Consider the following 7,816-nt stretch of genomic DNA (forward strand, 5'->3'; position numbering starts at 1 on the left):
ACTACAAAGTTTGGATCAGATCTGGCTGACTTAATTCACACACACTAGGGCGAGGGAGAGGGTTATGGAGAAATAGAGAGATTTTCAAATTTAGGTGATCAGATTAAGTGTGATTTCTTTGCAGAATCAATAAGTGAACTTTTCTTAGTTAAAAGGACAATATATGATACCAACCTAAGGGTGCCCTTTTCTGGCTACAATGCTGTAAATCCTTTGATCTTAGATGATGTAGTCTCTACTGTTACAGGTTATACATTGTACACTACCAAACTGTAATTAGGTGCATCTTAAAATAAGATACATCTCATGCTGTTTTTGTTTTGGGTTGTACTGCCACTACTCTTCCAAGTTGGCAAAATCGATAAGAGCAACTCTGTAACAACGTCAATTACAGCTTGAACATCATACCACAACAACAACAAAGCCTTTTCGCAACTAAATGGGGTTGGCTACATGAGTCCCAAAAGTAACAGAAATTAATAATATAAAAAAAGGGAACACGAACACAACAATGACACAAACTCTAGAGCATCGACCCAACTTAGCAACAAACCGCATCATAACTGAGTCTCAAGCCTTGAGAAAGGAGAGTATTTACACCATCGTCACAAACATTATAACCCAACTAAATTGGGTCACCCACGTGGATCTTCGCTCTCCACTCAGCTCTATTTGCAGTCATACAAGGAGCAAGGCCTAAGCTAAGCATGTCTTTCTTCACCACTTCTCTGATGATTATCTTAGGCCTGCCTATAGCTTTTGGTTCCCTCCATCTGAATCAAGCTGCTCCTTCGAACTGGGGCATCCAATGGCCTCCGTTGAAAATGGTCATGCCACCTAAAACGACTCTCCCTAAGATTATCATGAATCGGGGCTACTCTCAAACCGGCTCTAATATGATCATTTCTTACTTTATCCTTCCTAGTTTTCCCGCACATCCATCTCAACATCCTCATCTCTCCCACACCAAGTTTATTTATACGACACTTCTTCGCACCCCAGCATTCCACACTGTACATCATAGCTGGTCTAATGACAATCCTATAAAATTTTCCTTTAAACTTTAAATGGAAATGCCGATCGCCCAAAACTCCGGACGCACTTCTCCACTTCATCCATCCTATTTTAATCCACTGGGCAACATCGTCCTCTATGTCACCCTCCTTATTAACAATTGATCTCAAATATCTAAAATACTCACTTTGTGGGATCTCCCTCTCACAAATATTGACCGCCTAGTGTTGCTAAAGTTTAACACCATATATTTGGCCTTTGTTCTGCTTATTTTCAGGCCTTCTGACTCCAAGGTTGATCTCCATGTTCCCCTTTGGGGTTAATCCTTGGTTGAGTCTCCTCCACCAAAACAATATCATCTACAAAGATCATACACCAAGGAACCTCTTCTTGTATGCCTCTGGTTAGGTCATCCACGATAAGCGCAAACAGATACGGGCTTGAGGTTAACCCAATTGAAATTGGGAATTCACCGCCTTGGTCCCCCGCCTTTCTAATGCTTGTCACCACATCAGCATACATATCTTTAATTATGTCTATGTATTTACAAAACACCCTTCTCTTCTCAAGGATATTCCATATTAACTCTCTAGGGACTCTGTCGTAGGCTTTTCTAGGTCTATGAAGACCATATGTAGATCCTTCTTGTGCTCTCTATATCTTTCCATGAGTCTCCTAAGTAAGTAAATTACCGCCATCGAGGATCTTCCAGGCATAACACCGAATTGGTTTTCTGAAATAGTAGTCTCCTTTCTAAGGTGAGTTACAATAATTCTCTCCCATAATTTCATTGTATGACTCATCAGCTTTATGCCTCTACAGTTATTACAGGTCTGGATATCTCCTTTGTTTTTGTAAACAGGGACCACAAAACTTCTCCTCCATTCATCTGGCACTTTCCTAGTGGTCATAATCTTGTTAAACAGCTTGGTTAACCAAGAAAGACCACAAAATCCAATGTTCTTCCATACCTCAATCGGAATCTCACCTGGGCCTGGAGCTTTGCCTACTTTCATCTTTTTATAGCTTCTTTTACACCAGACATTCTAATTTTGTGTATATCTCTACTCGAAGAGGTGTCCCGAAGAAAATTTTTGCTTTCTACAGCCCTATCTCTCAAGGTGTCTTCATTAAGAAGACCGTTGAATTACTCTGTCCACCTGTCCTCAATGTCCTTATCTTTTATTAGACTCTGCCATCTTCACTTTGAATACATCTAACATAGTCTAAGTCTCTGGTCATCCTTTCTCTCACTTTAGCTATCTTAAAGATAGCTTTTTCCCCATCCTAAAAACAATCTATGAAACCTAAGAAGAAGGTGGGTGGTGTACACAATCCTGTTGTTTGGGCTAAGTCCCTCCACAAAACCTTCATAATCCTCTTCCGCAAGTTGGAGCCCCAATCTCCCAGAAAAATAAAAAACAAAAACAAAATAAAAGCCAAGCCCCTCTTCTTGCTCTAAGTGTAAGGCCTCCAGAAACGGATCAAAATCCATGTCAAAGTTTTTTTTGGACCCTCCCTTCAGATTAAGGGTAAGGACTAATATTGCTGAAAGGTCGATGGTCCAGCCATGGTTTTGATCCATAAGTCTGATGGTTAGAAAACAATTGTACACCGATCGTGAAAATTCCATGAGTACACCATGAAATTGCCTAACACAGACCTAGAGAAATTTTGTCAACAGATCACCCATTCACTGATAATGCAACATGAAATTCTAAACAGTCCCTGAAATCATACTACACCTTCCAAAGTAGGCTGTTGATTGTTGGCATTCAGACCAGACTCCCAAAATGGCCCAGGCACAGATATATCCATATAAAGAGAATGGATACAACCCCCAAAAAATTGTCTAAAAAATTACATCTCGCTCTTTCTGAACAAAATTCACTCAAATTATCAATCAGCTGTAAACTGCCGAAATCATATATCTCCTAAATCAGCTTTTCTAAACCAAAAGAACACACAAACATGTAAAACTTTCTAAACAATTGGGGATTTTAGGGTTTGGGGTTCGAAACAGAGATGGAAGAGATGAGTGTATCGGTTATAGAAAGAATGAGGGAGGAAAAGAGGGCGATATAGCATACCTATAGGGTGAATGTGTTGCAGAGATTGCGTTCCACAAAAACCCGAGCCAGAAATCGAGCTTGCGTAGGGAGGGATCAACTTGAAGGACCTTTCACAATGATGGAGGAGCTTCGTTCAGAGAAGCAGGTTGGACCTTTCACAGCGATGGAGGAGCTTTCGTTCCTTGCGCGAGTATCACGAAGGAGAGTGTGAGCTTGGGTCGTGAGACACCAGGTTCGAGTTCCTTGGAACTTTGTTCGTGAGAGCTATGGAGGTTGGAGGCACCATGAAACCGATGGAGCTCGTGAGGACTAGGGGTGTCAATGGGTCGAGTTGGGCCAGGCCTGCCCTAAACCCTAACCCAACCCTAGGGGCCTTAATCTAAACCCTAATCCAATCCAACCCTGGCAGGGCCTAAGAATCCCTCAACCCAGTCCAGCCCTGCCAAGGTTTTCCCTAACCCGACCCGGCCCTGATTGACCCTGATAGGGTCGGGCAGGGTCGGGTTGGCCCTGATTGACCTGGCTTTAATTTTTATTTATTTTTTTTGGAAATGGTTTTTCTTATGCCTGTAATTTTTACTATGTCAAAGTTGATCAGATTGTAAGTTTCTATCATTGTCAGCATTGTGATTGTCATATTCCGCCTCTTGAAAGTAAAATATTTTAACTGAATTTGAAGCAGTAAAAATGAACAGCTTATAAACAGTACACTCAATGAATCTCGTTAGCTTGAGATCTGAAATTTCTCCCCATTCTGCTCTCCTTTCTAAGCTTAATTATGTATGAATATCAATAGGGAAAGAAAAAACTAGAAAGTCAAAAGATAGAAGATAGATCGCAAGAAGAAAAATAACTGCAGTACTACAAGTCCTCAGTAATCAAATCAAACATGTACATACCATCAAACTAACCCGAAGGCCGGGTTACTAAAAGCCAAAAAAAAAAAAATATTCAATAATCCAAGATAAATTTAAGAAGAAAAAAAATTATCTAAGAAAAGACATGGATTTGGGTATCTATCCGTTTCCATCTATTAATTCAAAAGTTCAAGAGATCTCTGTTTTACATTCTACACCCAGTTTTGTCGTCCATGCCTTTGCCCTCTGCCACGGAGAGCTGTAAAAAAAAATCATCTACAGCAGCCCCATTCACCTAAAAAAAATCACCCCTCCAGTCACCAAAAAAAGCTCCACTCCTTTCATCCCTCTATTCACCAAAAAAAAACACTCATCCCTCCGACTCTCATTCCCACCCAATTCCTAGACCACAAACCAGATAACTTCTTCAATTTTCAGTGAAAATCACCCCACCCATTTGACTTAAAAAAAACCCACTGTCGATTCCCAGCGAGAACGCCCACCACCCCCTTTTTTCCCTCTGAAACTTCGATCAACCCCTTCTAGGGTTCGACCCAGTGAAAAGAAAAAAAAGGAGAAAGAGCAAAGAGAAGAGAGCGAGAGACAGAACCAAGACAGAGAGACAGAAGAAGAAGAATAACAATCGGACATACCTAATTGGTCCAAACTCGCCTTGCAGTTCTCCTCGTCAGCCTTCTCCTCCAAAGTCCAAACGAGAACGATAGATGATGCTAATGAGCTAATCCAGACACTTGGGTGGGAGAGGAAATGAAATGTTAGGACTTAGGAGATCAGGGTTTTTCGTTTCTAAACCAATTTAAATCCAGTTATAACAAAAACAAAAAACTTAAATCCTACGGTACAAAATATAAACCCCCAAAAGGCAAAAGCCCAACCTATATAGTACAGGGTCGGGTCTGGCCGGGCGGGGCTAAACCCGACCCAACCCGACCCTGTCAGGGCCAGGGTAAGACTAAACCCAATCCCGCTCTTCTGGTGGAAAAATCAGGGTTGGATCCGGTTCGGGCGGGTTCGGGGCAATCGGGCTTTTTGACAGGCCTAGTGAGGACGAGAGAGTGGGTCAGGTAAAATGAAGGGGGCACAATTTTCTTCATTTGTTTCAAAAAACGTAAAAACAAGTCCTACATGTTCTGCCAATTCCGTTCTATGACATGAATTCCAATTTATGTTTCAAAAATTACTAAAACAAAATAGGTTTATCAAATGGTTTTTAGGGTGTTTTTCCATTTCTCAAGAAAAACTAGAAATGTAAATGGATTGAATTTGGTCGTATAGTGGCATTATCATATTCGTAACTGTTTATATTCAGATGGATTCGGATAATATCTTATCGATTTTCAAATGAATTCAGATAGTTTTTTTATAGTGATTTTTTGAATACGGATTCTCCTAAATGGATATAAACGCGGATCGAATACGAATTTTAGACTTTTTGCTAATATCTTTACCATTTTTATGATGAGGGATAAGGAGACTTGAGAGTTCAACAACTACCATTTCTTCTACTCTTCTTAGTCTTTGATTTTCTCACACAGATAAGTGATTCCATGTATTGCATTGTATATGGAATCTCGTGATACGGATGACTTTGGAGGAATTCTATTGTATAGCTTGGGTTTAATTATTTATTGTGGATCATAGTCGGAAAATCAGGTTTTAACATAGGAAAATTGCCCGAGTTGACGAATTAAAAATAGCAAAACCTGATCTTGTTTGGCACGCTACACCAATGGGGTCTGGAGAATGGTATCATCCATATGGGGCCCACACGTAGCCCACATGTTTAGAATAAAGGTGGTGCTTGCTTCCATTTCCCCAAAAATATAATACCCATTGATCTCTCCCTTTTTTTTCTTTTTGCTTTGGGGTTGGGATGGAGGGGTGGAGGTGCAATGGCTGAAAGCTACTGTCCTTGCTTATTTGACAGATGGCTTCCCATTATAAACAGACAGATTGCAGTCGTACATTATTTCTCCTGTCAGCAGTAAAAGCACACTGATGAGTAGAATATCTAATGTTATGATCAGTATCTTCCAAGTTGTGGTTCCTATAATTCTTGGGAGCAATCCTCTTGCAGCCTCATTTATGGATATATGGTACCTTTTTTTTTTTGGTCCATCAAAAAGCCTTACGGCCCAACCAAGTTTATTCAAAACAAGCAGCAAAGTCCCTCCTCATTAGAAGAGAAGGATTTACAACAAAACTAGGTGGCTTCACCCACCAAACAGTAGAGAGAGACAATAAGGAAGCACCTCTAGCTAACACATGGGCTTCCTTATTTAACAACCTGGGAATATACATGAAAGCAACAGAGGAAAGCAATCCACAAGGGCTCTAATATCCGCCACAATCATAACCGATGCCCAATCCAGAGAAGAGGGAGCATCATTCAGATGAGCCACTAGAGTTTTACAATCTGAGAAAATAGAAATACAATCTAGCTTAACACTACAAGCAAGAAGGAGAGCATCTCTAACTGCCTCTGCTTCCATCGCCATAGCTGAATCACTGCAACCATGCTTGCACTTCGCTGCCACAAAAGTTCCTTTATAGCTACGGATCATCACACCTCTCCCACCTAAACAGGAAGCGGAATTCCTAGCACCATCAGTAAATATTTTGTACCTACGAGGGTTGTTAATAGGGTGCACAAAATTTAAAGCAATAGGAGGGTCAGAATGCTTAGTCTTCACTCTACTAAATCTCAACCTGCCCTCATGAACACATCGGTAGAAGCCCTGTATAGTATCATACAAAGAGAGATTAGTATGTCGAAACACAAACTGGTTTCTCGACTTCCAAATCTGCCATACCAATGAAACCCATTGAATAATAGCATCTATTGCATCAGGGAAAGAAGAAGACACCTTTAGAAAGTCCATGAAAATTTCCTTAAAAGATGACCCAGCTAAATACTGAGAACAAAGCCTAAATGGAGAAGCCAGCCATACAGCAGCAGCAAAATGACAATGAAACAAAGCATGAGTGATAGACTCATCAGCTGTATTACATATAGGACATTTACCATCAGAAATAATATTGCGGTTCGCAAGTAAAGATCGAACTGCCAAAGCATCTGAGCTGCACTTCCAAATAAAGTGTTTCAACTTAGGAAGGACAGGCAAATTCCACAACCTTTTCCACAACTCACTACACAAAGTGGAAGAACTGGCAGGACCAGAAACTATAGTAGACAGAGCCAAATAATCTTTAGTGTAGTTCCAAAACCAGTCATCTTCAATAGCTGATATGCAAATGGGAATTCTAAGAATAGCTTGTGTCTCAGCCTGACTAAAGGTCTGTTTAACCAAAGCAACATTCCACTGATGGATATTAGGCAGAATCAAATCAGATACATGCATTACATTGGTTTTACATGGACTTAAAATACGACCATTGATCAACGAAGGTACCCAAGGGTCTTTAAAAGTTTCTATAGTTCTCCCATTTCCTACCCTTTTCCTCAGCCCCTTCATCAACAGATCATGCCCCTTTAAAATACTTTTCCAACCCCAAGTACCCCCATTGCATGGCTTAGCATGGCATGAAGGAAAATATTTCCCTTTTAACACTCTTACCCATACAGCCGTAGGGTTTTGCAACACCCTCCAAGCTTGTCGAGCAAGCAAAGCTTGATTGAAACACCTAAAATCTCTAAATCCCAACCCACCTTCTTTTTTACTACTACAAAGGTAGTCCCACTTTCTCCAAAAAACCCCTCTCCCTTCACTATCTTTCCACCAAAATCAATTAACCAACCTTGTTAACTCTAAACAAATATTGGTGGAAAGACTAAACATCGACATGACATAGGATGGGAGGCTGGTTGCTACAAGCCTTGATTAAGATTTC

Source organism: Telopea speciosissima, chromosome 10 (genome assembly GCF_018873765.1).
Source record: "Telopea speciosissima isolate NSW1024214 ecotype Mountain lineage chromosome 10, Tspe_v1, whole genome shotgun sequence".
Lineage (NCBI taxonomy): Eukaryota > Viridiplantae > Streptophyta > Magnoliopsida > Proteales > Proteaceae > Telopea > Telopea speciosissima.